Source organism: Callospermophilus lateralis, chromosome 1 (genome assembly GCF_048772815.1).
Source record: "Callospermophilus lateralis isolate mCalLat2 chromosome 1, mCalLat2.hap1, whole genome shotgun sequence".
Lineage (NCBI taxonomy): Eukaryota > Metazoa > Chordata > Mammalia > Rodentia > Sciuridae > Callospermophilus > Callospermophilus lateralis.
The window spans coordinates 100,540,995-100,561,977 of record NC_135305.1 but is presented as its reverse complement, the minus strand read 5'-3'; the positions used below and the strand labels follow the sequence as shown (position 1 = coordinate 100,561,977).

The 20,983-nt window shown below is 38.3% G+C and overlaps 1 protein-coding gene across 1 annotated transcript in view; it reads right to left on the bottom strand.

Moving 5' to 3' along the window:
- The window catches only part of Adcy1 (adenylate cyclase 1), a 147,150-nt gene that overhangs the window by 18,831 nt on the left and 107,336 nt on the right, over positions 1-20,983 (bottom strand). The gene's annotated exons all lie outside the window — the stretch shown is intronic.

Genomic DNA, 20,983 nt, shown 5'->3' with positions numbered 1-20,983 from the left:
TGATCTTGGCTATTGTGAACTGTGCTTCCATAAACATGAGTGTACAGGTGTCTCTGTGGTGTGCTGACTTCCTTTCCTTGAGGAGTGGTATAGATGGATCATATGATAGTTCTACTTTTAGTTTTTTGAAGCACCTCCATACTGATTTCCATAGTGGCAGTACTAATTGACATTCCCATGAACAGTGTATACTTGCAGCATTTGGTTTATTGTTTTGTTGTTGTTGTTGTTGTGTTGTTTGGTAATAGCTATTCTGACTGGGGTGAGATGTAATCTCAACATAAGGTTTGATTTTCATTTCCCTGATGACTAAAGATGTTGAGCATTTATACACACATACATAAAATCTGTACTTACTTTGAGAAGTATCTAGATCCATTTATCCACTTATTGATTAGATCACTTTTTTCTTTTAACAGTTCTTTGTATATTCTGGATATTAATTCTCTGTCAGATAAATAGCTGGCAAAAATTTCTCCCATTCTTTGGACAGTCTTTCCACTGTTAATTGTTTTTCTGATGTGCAGCTTTTGAATTTGATGTATTCCCATTTGTTAGTTCTTAATATTATTTCCTGAGCTACTGGAGGACTATTTAGGGTGTTATGGTTTGTGCCAATATCCTAAAGTGTTTCCCCTATGTTTTCCTCTAGTAGTTTCAAAGTTTCAAATCTTAAAGTCTTATTTCATTTTGAGTTGGTTTTTATTCGCTCTGATAGATATTATTCTAGGCTCAATCTTCTACATGTGATTACTCTGTGTTCCCAGCACAATTTATAGAGGCTCTCTTGTCTCCAATGTATATTTGGCACCTTTGGTGAAAATCAGATAGTTCCAGGTGTATGGGTTTAATTCTGGGTCCTCTATTTTGTTTCATTCTGTTTCATATCTATTTTGTGGCAACAGCATGCTGATTTTATAACTATGGCTCTGAATATATTGTGAAATTAGGTATTGTGATGCTCCAAGGATTGCTCTTTGCTCAGGATGGCTTAGTTTGTTTGTTTGTTTGTTTGTTTGTTTTTTGTTTTTTTTTTTGTCTTTTGTGCTTCTCTATGAAATTTAGGATTCTTGTATTCTAGTTCTATGAAGAAAGTCTTTGGTACTCTAATGAGTTTTGCATTAAACCCTTTTATTGTTTTTGATTGTAGGGCCATTTTAACAATATTAATTCTCCCAGCCCATGAACATGGAAAGTATTTCCATCTCCTAGTATCTTCTTCAATTTCTTTCTTCAGTGTTTTATAATTTTCATCATAGAGGTCTTTCACCTCCTTGGTTAGATTTATCTCTATATTTTTGAGGCAACTTTTAATTTATTTATCAGTTTGAAGAGTCTTTCGGTAGAGTCTTTAAGGTCTTCTAAGTTTAGAATTATATCATCTGCAAACAGGAATAATTTAACTCCCTCCTTTACTACTTGTATCACTTACGGATTCTTTCTCTTGCCTGTATGTTCTGTTTAAAATTTCAACTATAACATTGAATAAAAGGGTGGGAGTACACAACCTAGTCTCATTCTTGATTTTAAAGAAAACGATTCTAGTTTTTTCCACATTCAGGATGATTCTGGCAATGGGTTTGTTGTACATAGCTTTTATTATGCTAAGATATGATCTTTGCTCCTAGTTTTTTTTGGTGATTTTTGTTTTGTTTTTAATTAAGAAGTCTTACTGAATTTTATCACAGGCGTTTTATGCATCCATTGACATTATCATGTGATTTTTGTCCTTGATTCTATTTTATGTTTTATTCCATTAGTGCATTTGAATATGTTAAACCATTCTTGCACCCCTGGAATGAAAACAACTTGTTGATCATGGTGCATGACTGATTTTTAATGTGCTTTTAAATTCAATTTACAAGTATAATATATAAATTTTTACATGAGTATTCATCAAGGATATTGGTCTACAGGTTTTTGTTTTCCTTTTATTTCTTTTTTTCTACTAGGAATTGAACCTAAGAGTGCTTTACCACTGAGCTATATCCTTAGCCATTTTTCTTTCTTTCTTTCTTTTTTAATTTTGATACAGAATCCCAAAAAGTTGCTCACGGCCTCACTAAATTTCTGAGGCTGGCCTTGAACTCGTGATCCTCCTGCTTCAGTTTCCTAACTCACTGGAATTAGAGGTGTGTGCTATCATGCCTGACTTAACAGTATTTTTTTTTCTTCATTTTGTTCTTATTTGGTTTTAGCAGTAGGGTACCACTGGCTTGTAGAATAAGTTTGGAAGGATTTCTTCCCTTTCCATTTTATGGAGCAATTTAAGGAGCACCAGTATTAGTTCTTTAAAAGTCTAGCAAAATTCAGCAGTGGACCACCTGGGCTCTTGTTTGTTGGAAGACTTTTCATTATTGCTTCAATTTCACTGCACTTTATTTCTCTGTTCACATTTTCTATATCCTCTAGGTTCAATGTTGGAAGATCAGACATGTTCAGGAATTTGTCCATTTTTTCCAGATTTTCCATTTTATTGAAATATAGTTTTTTTAAAAAAACAGTCCCTACTGATCATCTGTATGTCAGTGCTATCTGGCTTAATGTCTCCATTTTCATAGCTAATTATGTTAATGTAGGTCTTCTTTCTTTTTGTTAGTTTAGATAAGAGTTTGTCAATCTGTTAACCAACTCTTTGTTTCATTGATTCTTTTTATTGATTCTTAGACCTGATATGCAGGTCTAAGATCACCTGGGTCAAGAAGCAGTTTAAGAGGTCATCTCACCTCTATGGGATTAGTGAACCAGTCTCCACCATCTTGAGCCATAATCCACCTTTCCTTGAGTAGCTTGAATAGATCCAAAATTCACTACTATACAAGTCTGCCTCATCCAATCTCAAACACTCAGGCTGCTGAAGAACTCCCCTGTTGTTGAATAAAATTCTGGACCTTTTGTCCAAAGGTCCTTTTAGTCTGATTTCATTTAATTCAGCTCTGGTCTTTATTATTTCTTTCCTTCTACTGATTTTGGATCTCCTTTGTTCTTGTTTTTCTAAAGCCTTGAAATACATGATTAGGTTATTTACTTGAGTTCTGTAAGTTTTTTTTAAAGTTGTCACTCATAGCTACACACTTCCCTCTTAGTACTGCTTCCTCTGTATTTCACACCTCTGGTGTGTTGTGTTTTCATTTTAATTTGATTCTAGGAATTTTTAAATCCTCTCCCCTGATTTCTTCAACGACTCACCCTTTGTTCAAAATGTATTGTTCAAGCCATGTGCTGCGGCACACACCTGTAATCCCAGCAGCTCTGGAAGCTAAGACAGGAGGATCACAAGTTCAAAGCTAGACTCAGCAACAGGAAGGCACTAAGCAATCCAGTGAGACCCTATCTCTAAAATATTAAAAAGGACTCAGGATGTGGCTCAGTGGTTAAGCATTCCTGGGCTCAATCCTCATAAAAAAAATAAGATAGAAATGAAATTAATAAAGAGGGGGAAAAGGGAAAGCAAAATAACAGAAAATTCAAAAACAGAAAGCAGGATAAAGCAAGAAAGTAAAAGTTAAAATTAAAGAAAGAAAAGAAAATGTGAATCTTAAAAGGAAAAAAAAAGAATAAGTAAAAAGGAAAAAAGGAACACACACACACACACACACACACACACACACACACACGGACCAAACAGCCAAAACATTAAGAAAAAGTTGAAAGAAAATGAAAATATTGTGTGCATTGATTTGGTTGATTGTGTGGACAAGAGTTGATGTTTCCTATGTGTGTTGATCATACTTCTTTCCTTGTCCTCTTATGCTATGCACCACTTGGAGAAAGCAAAGACTGGGGATTATTCGCCCCTTCTTTCTTTTGTGTTGCTTGACAGATGAACCGAAAGAGTGGACTGGGATTGGAGCCAGCTGGAATAGGTTTAGGGTTAGGGTTAGGGTTAGGGTTAGGGTTAGGGTTAGGGTTACTATGGAATGCAATGTTCCCTTGGCAGAAACTTACTGAAGAAAGATTAACTCAGCACACTCCATCAGTGCTCTGATGCTGAGCACTGCATCACATCTACATCTCTGGTGCCTCTTGAGAAGGCCACACAGAGGGCAAAGCAACTCTGCACTGAGTCAGGGGGCATAGCAGGCCATATAAAATCCAATGCCCACAACCCCGGCTTATGAGACCCAGCTCCCAGGCGTAATAACACATGCCTGCTCAGTCCCTCCAGAATATCTTCAGATGGCTACCAGAGCCACTGGCCTTAAAGGGGAAAGCAAGGTCCACACCCTTTTATGACACAACTGGTATTCCACTGCATAGAGTTTCCCACAGGTTTGTCTCAGCGGCACTTCCAGGGGCTAAACTGAATCTCAATTGAAACACCCACTGAGACAGTGTACTAGTATTTGTTGCAGGTTCCTGGGGACAGAAAGATGCAGGGAATTCTCCAAAGCAGCAAGCTCTCATGTGACCTTCTCAAGATGGTTCCTCATTATAGCATCATGAGTACATATTGGAAAGTGCTGACTTCTCCAGGGCAAGCCTGATATGCAGGTCTAAGATCACCTGGGTCAAGAAGCAGTTGAAGAGGTCATCTCACCTCTCTGGGATGAGTGAACCAATCTCCACCATCTTGAGCCATAATCCACTTTTCCTTGAGTAGCTTGAAGAGATCCAAAATTCACTACTATGTAAGTCTGCCTCATCCAATCTCCAACACTCAGGCTGCTGAAGAACTCCCCTGTTGTTGAATAAAATTCTGGACCTTTTGTCCGAAGGTCCTTGTTCTGTTCTCAGTCGGCTAGAGACCAACCATGTCAAGATTGGAGGGCTGGGATCCCCTCACTCACAGTACCGCCTTGGTTCCTTCAGCTACCCCTCCTAACTGTGGCTGCTCTGAAGGGCCCTCACTGGCTGGGTATCCAAACTGAGGCTAGCAGGTTAGGTTATAGCCAAGTTCTCTCACAGGCAGGGCACTGGCCTGAATCCAATCTTTAGCCAAATGCCCAGCTCCCAGCTAACCTAGCCCCCCACCCCCAGTCTCTCTCTGGGAGCTGCTGCTAAACTGTTTGTTCTACCCTATGCTTGCAGAGGACTGTGTTTCAAACACAAAATTCCCTTTCAGTTTTATCCTGTCCAATTGTTCCAGGAATCCAGCTGTCATGGTGAGCTTGAATTCTGAGCCCTGTAAGGGTCATTTTGATGGCAGCTCCAAGCCCCATATCTTTCTCAAACTCCAAGACCAGGGACATAAATGACCAATTAAAGGCAAAGAAGGAAGCATCACTGAGAGACAGAGAGAGAGTTCTAGTTCCCTGCCAGAAACGCTGACTTTGTCTGCTTACACCAGGGACTACAAAAATCATGAAAACATGTATGCATCTCACTAACAATTTCTTCAGATCATGCATAAGTCTTTACACATACTATTAATCCTATGGGTCAGGCTGACTGTTATGCAGATGTTTCTAATCTGTGTACCTAACCTCCCCCACCTCCCTGTCCTAATTGCTCAGTGTCCTTGCTTGTCCCTTGCCCATCTCAATACTTCCTATCCATCAAGTTCTGCCAGTATACAGGCTATTCTCTCTATATATTTCTCTTTCATCTGCTGCCTGCTGTTCAGATCAGCTCCACTTCTCTCTTGGCCCAGTGGGTCCGGAAAGTATAGTTTCTAGGTTGCTTACGGAACAAAATCATATGCAGCCTGTGGGTTCTCACAATGTTGACTAATCTGGGAGACTAGGGAGATCAAGGCCGAATGAGTTCACAGGGAGAATATCAAAGAGGAGAGGGAAGTCTGAAGACTTGTAGAGAGTTCCCTTCAAGTCTTCAGTTAAGTACTAATTAGGACAGATTAGAAAACAAATCACCCAACAAATCAGAGGAACAATCCCCCAAAGCTCACACAATGCTGAATACATTTCCTATCCCCACTGACAAAATGAGAAACCTCATAATTCACTATCCATTAGGTAGAATACTAAATACCTAAATACTTTAGAATACTAAAAGAGTTTTGCCTCCATAGTGGGAAAAATTTGCCCTAGAATAAATGTTGTTCAATTTCTTTCTAATGAACGTTAAAAGCAAGACCCAAAAGGATCAAAATGTTGCCAAGTAACTTATCAGGGTCCCAGAGAAAGGATCAAGAATAATTTTAGGAACACAAGTCTATCCAGCACTCAAAAAAAAAAAAAAAAAAAAGATAACCCATTAAAAATTAACATATGCAAAGAAGCAAAAAAGTACAACTCATAATAAGAAAATAAACGAATATTAACTTGATTACAGTTAATAGGATTAGTTAGACAAAGATATTATAACAGTTATTATGCATGTATTCCATATAAGGCAGAGGAACCACTGTAAGTATAAACATTGAAGATATTAAAAAGACCTAAATATAACTTCAAAAAACCTGTAATATCTGAGGTGAAAAACATTAGGTTAGACATTTCAGTAGAAAAGATTAGTGAACTAGAAGACATAGTTGTAAAAACTACCAAAAATAAACACAGAAAAAGGAAAAAACAACAAAAAAATGAACAAAGTATTAGTGAAGTGTGGGACAACTACAAGAAGCCTAGTGCATGTGTAACAGGTGTTCCTGAAGAAGGAGAGAGACAGAAAGTGGGGAGAGATAGAATGGAAGAAATAATGGCTAAGATTTTCCCAAATTTTATGGAACTGTAAAGCCGGAGATCTAAGAAGATCAACAAACCCTAAATATAAGAAGTATGAAAAAACTACACCAAGAACATCACAACCACTTAAAACCAGTGATAAATTCTTTAAAAAACAGATTTTAAAAAAGACACATTATATAGAGAGAAACCAGTGCAGATGGCAGCAACAACGCCAGACAGAAGATGGTGGGAATGTCTTTAAAGCACTGAAATGAAAGGTCATCTACCTAGAATTCTATTCCCCCACCCTCCCCCCAAAAAACCCTTTCAATTATGATGATAAGATAAAGATTTTTTTAGACATCTAAAAGCTGAAAAAAAAAAATAATTACAAACAGACCTGAAAGACATGTTAAAGCAAGTTCTTTAGATAAGTAGAAATATAGATGCACACAGAAAAGGGAAAAGTATCAGAAATCGTAACCATGTGGGTAAGTTAAAAACTTACTAAATATCTCTAAAATTATAATTGTTCATCAGAAAGGGTCCCATATACTTCTTCTCCGGTTGCTGCTTTTAATATTAGTTTTATTTTTATTTATTTTTGAACTGGGGATTGAACTCAGGGATGTTATACCACTAAGCTATATCCCTAACCCTTTTTATTTTTTTTTTATTTTAAGACTGGGTCTTGCTAAATTGCTGAGACTGGCCTTGATCTTGCAATCTTGCCTCACCCTCCTAAGTAGCTGGGATCATAGATGTGTGGCTTTAATATTAACAGCGTCTGTTAGTATGGTACATTTGTTACAACTGATGAATCGATATTGGTATATTATTAACTAAGTCGTTTTTTGTTTTGTTTTGTTTTGTTTTTCAGTACTGGAGATTGGGCATAAGGGTGCTCTACCATTGAACTACATCCACAGCCCTTTTTATTTTTTTTATTTTGAGATAAGGTCTTGCTAAATTGCTGAGGCTGGCCAAGAAAAGTGGTGCACACCTGCAATCCCAGCGACTAGGGGAGGCTGTGGCAAGAGGATTGCAACTTTGAGGTCAGTCTCAGCAACTGAGTGAGATGCTATCTAAAAATACAAAAGACTGGGGATATAGCTCAGTGGTAGAGCACCTCTGGGTTCAATCCTCAATGCCAAAAAAAAAAAAAAAAAAAAGTTGTTGAGGCCAGTCTTGAATTTGCAATTCTTCTGCCTCAGCCTTCCAAGTAGCTGGGATTATGGCTGTATGCCACCATGCCTGTCACTGACCAATGTTTGAGTAGATGCATCCAACATTCTGCATGAAACTTCACACAGAATAGTTTCGATGCCCTAAAATGCCCTCGGGCCACACCTGTTTTACCCTCTCCCCATCCTATGTAAGTCGGATATTTTTACTGTCCTCATAAGCTTTGCCTTTACTAGAATGTCAAATATTTGGAATCATATCACACGTAGCCTTTCAGATTGTCTGAAATATGTATTTAAGGTCTTTCCATGTGTTCATTGATTGACTTCTTTTTAGTTCTGGAATATTTAGTAATATTCCATTCTCAAGATGTACCATTCATTCACCTACTAAAGGACAACTTGCTCATTTCCAAGTTTTGGAAATTATAAATAAAGCTGCTACAAAAAAAAAAATAAAAATAATAAAATATAATTGCTCATGATTTTCTATCGATAACAATGTATTTTGGGGTTTAAAATATATGTACAAATAAAATAAATCTATAATGACAACTGCAAAAACTTAAGATGGAAGAAATGGTCTCAATCAGTTAAGGATACTCTCAATATAAATTATCACAGACAGGATGACATAAAGAACAAGCATTTCTTCCAACTCAGAAGGCTACAAAGGCTCAGGGCACCAGCATGGCCGGGTTTTGACAAGAACCTGCTTCCTGGTTGCAGATAGCCAGCTTCTCATTGTTCTCTTCATGTGGCAGAAAGAGGATAAGAGAGATCTTTGGGCCCTCTTTTGCAAGGGCACTTATCACATTCATGAGGGCTCCACCCTCCTGTGCTAACACCCTACCTTCTAATACCATAAAATTAGGGGTTAGAACTTCAATATATGGACTTTGGGGGCAACACAAACAATCTACTGTAGACATATTCTGTTATAAGATTCTTACATGATGTGTGAGATAGTATATCACTTGAAGGTAGACTATGGTAAGTACCTATTATGACAATGCAAAAAAAAAAAAAGGTATAGCTAAGGGAGAAAAAGATTAAATGGAATAACAAAAATAATTAACCCCAAACAGGCAGAAAACAAAGAAACAAAGGAAATAAGAGGCAGCAAGATGGTAAAAATCCAACAATGTCAAAAATTACACTATAAATGGCCTTAACAGTTAAAAGGTAGAGATTTATAAATTGGAAAAAAAGAGCAAGACTCTATCATATATTGCTTAAAATGAATACACTTTAAATTAAAAGACAAATAGCTTAAAAATAAAATGTTGGAAAAAGAATATGAAAATGGGATTACTTACATTAATTACAGACAAAGTAGCCTGTAGAGCCAAAAAATCACCTAGGGTAAAAAAAGTTGTTTTTGTTTTTTTCCTATAAGTGCTTAAGAGTGACAAAGGGGCAAATATTTAAGTAGCTAATAACAGATCATCAAAATCCATAAAGCAAAAACTGAGAACTGTAAGAAGTTCTACCCAGAAGTGTAGCTGGAGATTCCAAGAACCTTCTAAAATAAACTGATAGATTACAGAAAGAAAATCAGTAAGGACATTACCAACCAGGTCAACTTAACTGAAATTTATAAAATGAAGCATCCAATGGCAACCAAATACACATTCTCTTCAAGAGCACATGGAATACGGACTATACAGCAAGTCTCAAGAAATTTAAAATAATTCAAATCATACCAAGTGTATTCTTTGACCACAGGGTAATAAAATCTGAAGTCAACAACTGCAAGATCTCTAGGAAATCCTCAACTAAAGAAAACGCTTCTTAATTTTTGGTTTAAAGAAGTAATCAGAAGACAGGCCTAAGGACATGGATCCTCTTATCTTCCTGGTGTAGCCAGCTACACTGATTAAAGTTCCTTTCATGATTTTCACCATTACCGTTTCTGTTTGGTTTGGGGGACGAGTACCGGATTTGATTTATTGGATGCCCAGAGTCAGTCCCTGGCTTAGGACTTTGGTAATCACTTTGACGAGCCTTGCCAGGAGAAAGCATGCTATTCGGGCATTAGCCACTTGCAGTTTGCTTCTCCAGAACGAAGAGGGCAGACAAAGAGGGACCTGTGTAACTGCCAAAATTACATTCATTTGGGGAGTCTCTCCCTTTCTTTCCGCTTCAGGATGGCATCAGTTCCTTTATACCATCATTTGTTGGAACAGAAATTGAACTTTTTGGACTCTAGAGGCCCCAAAGTCTGAACCCTGGTAGGTTCTGTCCCACAGTGCAAGTTGGGTCTCGCCCTTCTTCCTTTTCATTCTTGTTTGGGGCTATTTTGAGCAATTTGAATTCTTTTGAATGGAGCTATTTGTCTGAAAGGTAAGTCTGGATTCTGTAACTTTGTGGTGCCAATTAATAGAAGAATTAATTAAAAGAAACCAGGCTGGTTTGGGGAGATCTCTGTTGTAATTTGCATAAGAATGGACAGCTCTGATTCTGTGCAGGTGCCTCCTAGGGCGAACCTGAAAGTGCACTTTTTATTATAAAATGTAATTATTTCATGTGTTCTTCTGTCTGTTCACAATGCCTGACTTGGTAAAGGAAAAAAAAAAAAATGTGATGGCTGGCAGTCACCGCCTCTACTGAAAATTTACTGTTTGGTTGGCAGTTGTTGATTCCGAGTTGGTTCATTTGGATAGCCTTTGTTTCAGAATCATTGTCTGCTAGCATAGAGTCTTTTTCTTCTTTCTCTACACTGTGCAGATTTGCCTTTTTTGCTTTTTTGTCTCTTTCTCCTGATCTTTGCAGCCTTGCACCTTTTAGTCCAAAACACAAGTCCACCAGTTAGCTCAGAAGGTTAACAATTTTGAGAGAAGGGACATCTTCGCTAAATCAGAAGAGAAATTCAAGAAAACAGATAGTGTTTGGAGAAAAACCCCATTTGGTACTCCGACTGGTTTTATGTTTGATGATTATAGTGCCTCAACTTGCAAGTACTTAAGAAACGTAGAACATTTAATATTCCTGATTTTTTTTAGCGGTTTTGGGCAGGGGGGTGCAGTGTGCTGGGGATTGAACCCAGGGACTCAAGCATGTCAGGCAAGCATGTTAATATATGAGTAAAATATATGCAAATTTCTGACCAGCCATTCTAAATTCTGATACAATGGGAAATGTTTTAAAATTTAACACAAGCTCTTTCTAAATCGACTGAAACCGGTGATAAAACAGGAAGAAAGAACTTCAGGAAGCTCAAAGGAGGTTTTCCCAAGTTGGGTGAACATATAAAGTTCCCTTTACCCTACAACTGACTAGAAAACAAGTTGGGTCAGGATGACTTATCAACTAGATAGTTCTCCAAAATGTGATTTTTCTAATCTGTTATGAAAGAAATGTCCACATGTAAGGGTTCCTCCCTCTATTAATTAGCTCTTAAAATAGGGAAAGATTAGCCTCAGACTGCATGACTGCCTCACTCTTAAAACACTTGCTTTCACTAGGCCTTTGTTTTTGCCTTCTCAATAATGTTTGGTCTAACATTTGTGTATTTGAGATGTAAATTTTCTGCTTTGTTCCAACTAAGTTATATTTTTGGAAGTTCAGATTTAAGATTAAGGATGTTTTAGGACTATATCAACAGATCAGTTTAAAAAAAGAACAGCAAATGGTGACTTTAAATGAAAGCTATGAAATCTTGGTTTTCTGTAATTTTTATGAATGTATATGTGTTATGTCTGCATAGTATCATATTGGCTAATAAACAAATGAACTCTCAGACATTTTTAAAGGCTATGAGTCTAAATACTTTAGTTCACATGTCTTAAATAAATCTTTGATAAATTAATTTTGTTGGTTAGACAAAAGTAAAGATATCTTTAAGATGATAAATACCACTTTTTTTTTTTTTTTGCCTAGGTTACTAGACATTTGAAATCGTATTTTTCTCTGTTGTTTAAAGTACAATGTCAATTGCTTTTATTTTTGGGGGGAGGCAGGAAAAATGCCTTAAATGTTAACTACGTTCATCTGATATTTTGGTTTTCATGGGTAAATGAAAAATAAGCTGTTTGGAAAAATGGATAAATTTCCTGGGTGTGGTGGTTCCTACCTATAATCCCAGTGAGACGGGAACAAAGGACTGGTAGTTAGAGGAGACAGTAAATGATGGGGTCAGAAAGATGAGAATTGATTATCAGAGTAAAGGAAATGGGTTGCTAACACCTCCAGAGCACTTCCTCCGCTCAACTGGCTGCTAACACCTCCAGGGAAATCTTCCCAGCAAAGGAATTGCTAATGATCACCTCCTGGGCTGCTCCCTCTTACCCTTAGGCAAACAGACAAGGAAGTGGGGAGGGAGAAGAAATCTGGGATCTATAAAAAGGCACATGCACCCCCTCCCTGGGGCACCCAGCTCTGGGCCCCAGCTTCTCTCTGGAGAAGTCTGCTATCTCTGTTCTGCCTCTTTCTTAAATAAATTTGCTTTCTGTGCTTGCCATAAGGGTTTCTCCGTTTTTCAATCTTTAATACAGAGGGAAGAAGACCTTCTCCTGATTTCTAAGACCAGTATCACCACATCTTGGAAGCCTGAGGCAGAAGATTTGCAAATTCAAGGCTAGCTTCAGCAACTTAGCTTCCTCCTGGCAACTTAAAGAGTCACAGTCTTAAAATATAAAGGACTGGGGGTGTAGTTCAGTGATAAAGTTCCCCTGGGTTCAATACCTAGTCCAAAAGGTGGTGGTGGGGGGGTACTCTTGTCCTCTTGAATTCTTTAAGAAAAAAATATATATTTTAGAGTCTACATAAAGTGTTTTAAAAATTATTGTTATATGGAAACAACAGTTCAAGATTGCTTTGTTTCTGGGTCTTCAATAAAAAGTAAGCTTACGAAGAGTGAAAATTCTAATTAACACAGATGTAATTCTATATGCAAAAATATGAAGAATTTCAGTTGTGTTTTAATTAAAATAAAATACTATAGAAAGCATAAAGTAGTTTATCACACTGAGGAAAAAAGGAGAAATCCAATTTTAAAAATTTTATATGGATTGTTTTAGAATATAAATTGAAGACAAAAAAAAAAGAGAGCAAGCTAGAAGAAGAAAGAGATACAAGAAGATAAATACAAGGGGATTTATTTTGGTAAGAAAAATTAAAAGGAAATGTTTCTGCATGAGTAAGTATCTTATATAGTTAAGTAATATTTTTGCCCTAAATTTCAAGATGGGAAAAAGTGAGATGGGACAAAATTAAGGATATACAAAGTCTGAGTAAGTTGCATAAGGTTTGCAGAAGATAAATCTTAGGAAAATTTTATGTTTAATTTAGTTGTCTATAATTAAACCAGTTAAAATCATGTAGGGGTTTTTCTAAAGTCAAAATTTAATGTACTGATATAAAATCAGAATCTAATTCTTTTTTTTTTAATATTTATTTTTTAGTTTTCGGCGGACACAACATCTTTATTTGTATGTGGTGCTGAGGATCGAACCCAGCGCCGCGCGCATGCCAGACAAGCGCACTACTGCTTGAGCCACATCCCCAGCCCCCAGAATCTAATTCTTTTATGTTTAAAAAAATAAGAGTTTATTAAAAAATTGATTTGATCTTATTTATCGAGGTAATTTCTTATATCTGTTAGGTTTTTATCACTTAGGGAAACTAAGTCTTACAAGAATTAGGGTTCACTTAAGTACCTGTTTTAAAGTCTTTTAAATGACTGCTTTATAACTCTGATTAAATATACAACTGCTATGTTAGGTTATTACAGTACACTTGACACCCTAAATATATGCAACTGGAAATACATATATCTGAGGGCTAAATACATTTGTCAAAGCTTTGCCTAAATGTTATATAAAAGTTTGTAGAATTAGAGCTATGTAGGTTTAATACAGGCAAGTTAACCAATAAGTGCTCTATTCAATATAATATACATTATATTTGTACATTAAACATATAAACATAAAAAATGAACTATTAAGCTTTTGGCATTTTCACCATTTGTGTATATTAGTGGCTCACTTACTTAAAATAAAAAGGACTGGGGGGGTGTAGTTCAGTGATCAAGTTCTCCTGTGTTCAATACCCAGTCGAATACACATATTTTTATACACACACACACACACACACACACACACACACACACATGGTGCACTTGTGGTCATTAGCTTGGTATTCTAAACCTATAAGAGGCCTAAAATTATCCTTTGATTTTGTTTGTTGTTAATCTAGATAGACCTGTTACTATAGTTATCCCATGGAAACAGGGATTCCAAATTTTGCTTCAAAAGTTAAAATTGTTAATATGAAGACATCTGTGTAACTGGGATGGTAATCATTATTGACTTCTTTGTATGTTAAATTTATTTATGTTCCCCAATAGTACAAGCCTTCTAAAATGTAAAGCTTAGGAGAGCCCTTTACTATCCATGTAAAAACTAAAATCTGTTAGTAGGATAGCATTTTTTTTTTTTTTTTTTGCTTATATAAAAATAGGAAGCTTAGACTTATTTATGTCATTTAATGTTCTTTAACTGGGCAAAAATGAAATCAGTAATTGATATATGGAGTGCCGCAGTCTCTGGCTGGGCACAAATCACGAGTCTCCACACAGCTTGTAGATTCAAACAGCAATTCTTTATTCCCAAACTCACACAGGCCGTCTACAAACACGTTCTAGGGGAATCCACGTTCTCTGCCCAAATCCACTCTCTCCCAAATCCACTCTCTGCCCAAATCCTCTCCACATGGGCTTCTGTCTCCCAAATATACTGTCTGACCCTAAGCACTCAAGAGGAACTCAGCAGCAGGATAGGCCCTATTCTAAAGGGGGAACACCCTAATCTCCTATTATGCTAAACTGCCCTATTCTAAAGGGGGAACACCCTAATCTCCTATTATGCTAAACCGCCCTATTCTAAAGGGGGAACACCCTAAACATGGATCCTGCCCTGGTCCTTGAGCAAGGTCACCTTTCAGAAGTCCTTCCACTAGACAGCATGGGAGTAAGCTGGCAAGGAATTTGTCATACCTACTTGGCTGATGGCTCCCAGCAATGGAGAAATACCTGGAGTATGATAATAAGGAGGGCGTGATTTGTTTAAAGACTAGCAATGTGGAATATGGAAATGTTTTGCTGCTTTTTCTACAAAGGAAGGAAATTAAAGAGGACTCTTAGCCTTTCTGTTGAATTCATGTTGCAGATTTAATACTATTATGTTAACTTATATTCAGATAGAACAATATAGGAAAATTTGTTTTCTTCTATTCCTAAATACAATGATATTTAGAAAGAGGCAAAGATTAGCTTCAAATGTAAAACACTTTAAGATTCCAAAAGGCCACCCTCATCTGAGGTAAGGCTTTGCCTCTTGCCCTATTCAATGTTAGGATGGCCCCAAAGTAAAGCTAAAATTAAACTCATTTAAAGTTCTGTTCAAAGGATAAATTTGTTTTGTAAAGATTACTGTCATCCCAAAATAGAAAGAAATATATTGCAAAACTACATAAGGGTTTGGGTAAATTATAAAAGGTGTTTAAACATTTTAACAGGGTTTCAAAACAGAAATAGAATTTGTAAAAGATTTGTATGTGATTGAGTTGACTATGGATTTTTTTGCAGAAGCTGAAAAGATATCAAAGATACACTAGTGTTATTAAAAATGTTTCTTGATTCAGAGCTCTTATTCAAACTGAATGTTTTTGCTCTTGTTTTGTATTTTCCTTGTAAAATTTTACAACTGTTGTTTATTGATGTTTTATAGAAATACAATTTCTAACAGAATAAGCTGACTTCATTTGAGATAAGAAGTCATCACCTTCAAGACAGACAAGATGTGATGCTGACTCCAGTACTAATACCGACCCCAATTAGATGGAAGGTATAACCGTAAAAATCAAAACTCATTATTCCCTCTTCAAGACTGGTGGAAATGGGCTTCTAGGATTTTCAAAACCAAGATTTGGTGCCCAAAGACAAAGAAATAAAAGAGCTAAGGAACAAAAACAGCCAATATGTTGGCCCTTACCCTCCAAGGTCAGCCAGGACTTAGGTAATGATAGGATCCCTTTAAGGGCCCTGTATCTCAGATGAGTCACTCTGATAGGGGACAGACCTAGGTGAGTGATGAGAACATGAGATTAAGGGAATAATTCCAGAAACTGGGCCCACTGTGCAGACCCCAGCATCCTTTCTTTTCTAAGAAGCAATTTACCTGCAACCCTGCCTGGCTTACATGGACAGGATATGTTACATTCCTCAGAAAACTACCTGCTATCTGCAGGAGAAAAGCAGGTCTGAAATAATGTCCATAAAAATACAAGTTACCCTAAAATATGTGTGTGGGACTTTTGTGACCCTTACACAGAGCAGATCCCAGAACTCGGGGAGATAAAAATAATTCTCCATAACCATAACATCTGAAAGAACAGGTTTTAATTAGAACCGGTCAGCATGGGCCCTAGTGAACTAGAGCGGTCATTCATGACAGCTGAGACTGAAAGTCTGATGTCAAAAGTTAGTATGTAGAACTGAACAGGACTCTCTGGAAACTCCACTGAAACCCCCCAAAAAAACAGAGTGCAGGAAAGGTACATGGTCCCACTCCTCTCTGAGAGAACACACGCTCTCCCTTGAGAGTGTCCCCCATTTCCTTTTTAATAAACATGTGCCTATTTCTCTGAGCAACATGTCTGAAATCTTTCTGACTTGATCACTAGGATCAGGGTTTAAAGCAGGGTGGTGGGTGTCTTCGTGCTGCCTCAGTTTCATGGAAGGCCCCAGCTCTATAACAACTTGACCTCTTGATCAGGGGAATTGCCAGGACCCTGGAGAACAGAAAGCCAGTCAGTATACATTCTGCAAACAAGAGGGTCCTTGGAGAGGGGAATGTCCCTAAATGCTTCCAAGGGAAGTCACATGTAGTCAGCAAGACTCTGACCCAGTCTGGCAGATGGCACAACTAGTAGAGAAAAAGACAGAAAGAGTCAAGAGGCTCCTCAAAAGAGCCTAAAAAGTAACCCCTGAGGAGTCTCAGCTGGACTTAACAAAAGGAAGGAAAGAGGACAACACAGGGGGCCCACAATTAGGTAATCAGTCTTGAACACCCAAAGGAAAGTATAACCAGAGACAAATGTACTAATATGGAGTGGAAGAAAAGTCAAAGAACAGTTATGCAAGAATAATTAAAAGGGAAAAACAGTGGCCCCCCCTTTTTTTTTTTTTAATTTTTATTGTTGGTTGTTCAGGAAGTGAGGGGACAGTGGCCCTTTTAAAGGTGACTTGAGACGTGCACTTGTGTCAGCCCTACCAAAAGTTAGTAAGGCCAAGATGTTTTGGAGATGACATTCTTATGCATGATTGCCTGACACAAAAGCCAGGAGCCTCCACATCGAAGGTAGAACTCATAGCTTAGGCAAGGGTCCTCCATTTAGACAAAACCAAGAAAATGACTATTCTTTTCTGAATAAGAGTGTGTGTGTGTGCGTGTGTATTTAGTAGTCCATACTCACAGAACTATGAAAAAGGAAAGAGACACCCTCCAATCTAAAGTTTGGACACCTTCAGACATTGACTCTTATATTCTGCTTTATAGCTTGTAATGGCACTTCTACTTTTAGGCTTAGGCATCTAACCCTTTTTTGCCTCAATTGTAATTCAAAAGCTAGTAATCACTGGGCCAGGAAAACTGGAAAATCAGACTGGCTGACACCCTGATTCCCTCAAGATTGAGGAATGGCCAAAAGATAGAATTGTAACAAAGACATAAGACTCTTTACTTTTGCCTTCAAATATCGAATGGGTGGCTAAAAGCAGGATTAGAGCCTTGGCATCTCTGTCTCCATTCTGCATCTGTCCCCTTCACTCCAGGTCATCTTGGATTCCTGAAACAAGGTCTGATCCAGTGAACACTGTGTGATAAATGGAAGCTACTAGCAGCAACAGCAAGGTCACACCTGCACTTGATCAAGATCACCTGCTTTGACAGCAATCCCTCTGGCTATGCAGACCCCCCACACAAACACACACCATTACCCTCATTCCCCTTTTCTATAAAACCTCAAAGTCTATTACCTGATGAAGACAGGGCTTTGGATATAGGTCCCCTTGTCCTTCTGTCTTCCTGTTGTAACTACACTAATTAAAGTGAGGAGGAGGAAGAGGAGGAGGAGGAGGAGGGGGAGGAGGAGGAGGAGGGGGAGGAGGAGGAGCAGCAGCCAAAAGGAAAATTAGAAAGTACTTTGAACCAAATGAAAATGAACCTATATATAACACCAACATTTGTGGAATTCAGCTAATGCAGTATTTAGAGGCAAATTTATAACACAAAGCACCTATGTTACACAGGAAGAAAAGCCTCTCTCAAATTATCTTACAGCTCCAAAGCTAACAGTAAATTAATCTGAAAATAATCATAAGAAATTAAATAATATAGACCAGGTTATGCTAATATTAAAGAGATAATAAGGAAACATTATAGCCAAATTTCAAAAAATCAACAAATTTACGGGAAGAATACAAATTTCCATAGACACCTCAAAAAGATATAGAAAGCCTAAATAGCCATATATCCTAAGAGAAATTGAATTTTAGTTTAAAGTTTCCTCATCAAACAAACAAACAAAAACAAAAATAGGTAGATCAGGTCTTAAACATTTAAGAAATAATACCTCTTCTATACAAACTCCATAGAAAAACTGACAAGGATGGAATACTCCACTCATCCTTTATCTGATTACTCTCATACCAAAAGCAGATAAAGACCCTGCTATGGTTCAGATGTGGTTTGTCCCCATAGGTTCATGGATTGGTGTTTGGTCCTAGGGTAGTGATGTTGGGAGGTGAGGGGCCTATAAGAGATAGGACCTAGTGGGAAGTGATTCAGAATCATCTGTCTTTACTTAAAGCTGTTTTGAGGGTGTGCCCACCCAAAGCCCAAAGGTAAAACCTGTGGCAAGTAACAGAACAAAATGACACACAACATGCTGCAGTATTTCAGAGTCTGAGAAAGGTGACCCTGACATTCATGACATAAACTCCCTGTTACTGTCACACCATGTTACCATCACATGTGCAGAAATACAGCTCAAGAACAAAAGGGTTCGAAATCAGGAATTCAATGGTGTCTCTAACTTGGTTCTATGGCTGAGAGTTCCAAGTCTGTACTGTGACCATACTATAGGCAAACTTCTTCTCAAAGTCTGTAATGGCTATTGCACAATGGGAATTATCCTTGGATTAAGTATTTATTGGGTAGACAAATAAGTTAACTGTGTTTTCATGGTGATTATCTACTGAGATCAAAGAAAATAACAACACTGGAACCAAAAGCATCTCAATAGTTAAAAGATGAAGAGGTTCAGGATGTCATCATAATGGTAAAACCCATCTATTTATGCAGGTTTGAACAACCAATTTGGTCTTCATAAATAATTAACCCTGAAAATTGTGTAATAGTTTGAGGAACTCTGATGTCTGAACAACCTATTTAAATGTCCAGAGGGCAAACAGGTAAAGTCTAGAAAGTTCTGTGTTTTGCTGGGATTATGGGAAAGCAAAGTAGCATTTATTGTAACATATCTATGGAAAAAAATGTGTCACTATGTTCCATTTAGCAACCTTACCCAATGACACACATTCATGAGGGTCACAGACTCACCCAAAATGCATTTGTGCCCTGAAGTTGATAGGGGTTGTGGTCAAATGGAGAATCACATGACAGGGTCAAATACTGTATATTTAAAAAAAATTGTACTTAATAACCAATATTTTAATTTAATATTTAAAGCCGAGAAAAGGCCATGCCAACCCAGATGAGAAAACCATGTCTCCCCCAGGGAGTATCTCCCAGCTGGAAGTCACAGCTATGGCCTCAGTTTTACTCACTTCAATTATGCAGCCAACTGGGCATCATAGTAAACAACTTTATAAACCCTCCATCTTGGTGTCCCAGTTGTCTCAGTCTTCCTGATTCATGCCAAATCCATTCTTCTCCAGCTCTGGGTAGGTATCTGGTATTTGGCCCCAACTCTGAGGTGGGGTCCATTCAGTCCTGGCTGCAGAGCGGAGGCCCTGGGCTGAGGATATGCCCATGTGGCCTCAGACACTGCTCATATAAGAAGATCTCAAACCAGAGGCTGATGGCAGGGCTGATGGCAGGGCTGGTGGGTGTTAGGAACTGGACTGCTGGATTTTGCTGGACAGCTGGCAGAGCAGAATAAATATCAGCAGCAAAACCCATCAAAAAGAGGCTCCTCCCATTACCTGGCAAGCTTGGGCAAACTGCAGCTGGGCTCCTTTCTAAGAATTGGTATGTGCCAGCACCTGAAACCACTACCCACCACCAGGGAGGTTGACCTAGAGACTCCCAACCAATAGGTCCCCGGCGTCCTGCTTCCAGTTGTACTGGGACAATGGGGAGCATCAGCAGGTGCAGGTTACTCAAACAGATTCATAACCGACAGCCAAGGGACAAAGTCACCTGCAGAAACCAAGCCAGGAGGGATCCTGCATGCCTTCCTCCTTCACTCCAGTCTGGGGCCAGTGTGTCTACAGGGTAATTTCAGTTATTCTTGGAAGCCCAGATTGAGGTTCTCACCCCCATTTTATGGCTGGAAAAAGGCGAGTATGGTCGAACACTGGCTGTGACATTGCCAGAATGTGAGAGAGCGACTACCTAATGCCAGGCCCAGCCCTTGTTACCCCTCCTGCTACTGAGAAGGGTTTTTGCCCTCCACTGTGTAACCTGCTGCCACTCAGTCTCAGGAACTAGAGGACAAACCAAAAAGCTCTCCTGCCAAGCAGATATGTCAGAGCCGGTCCCACTGCCACAAGACACCTGGACACAATCAGGTCTTCCATGTCCACAGTGAGCCCTCTGCTTCAGCCACTCAGGACTGAAAGACCCTGACATTCTCTTCTGTGGACCCTGTTTTCCAATGTGTAATCTCACCTCCTGGACAACACTACTCTGAGGTATAAATGAAATCAGGTAGTTCCAACAGCCAAGAGCTATTCTTGATATATCAGAATAAGAAGACTGCCTTTTGCTAAAGCTAAGATTCATCAAGCCTTCATTCCCCACATTCAGGTGAAGAAAATTAGGTGGGGCAATTAGCCCAGAGCAAGAGAGTCTGCAGATGGGATATGAGCCTGGGTAACCTAATCCTGACTATTCAAATGCCTCATATCCCAGAGGCCTGGGGAGCACAGAGCAATTGGGGGCCCAGGCACACAGACAGAGATGCATTCACATTAGCACCAGG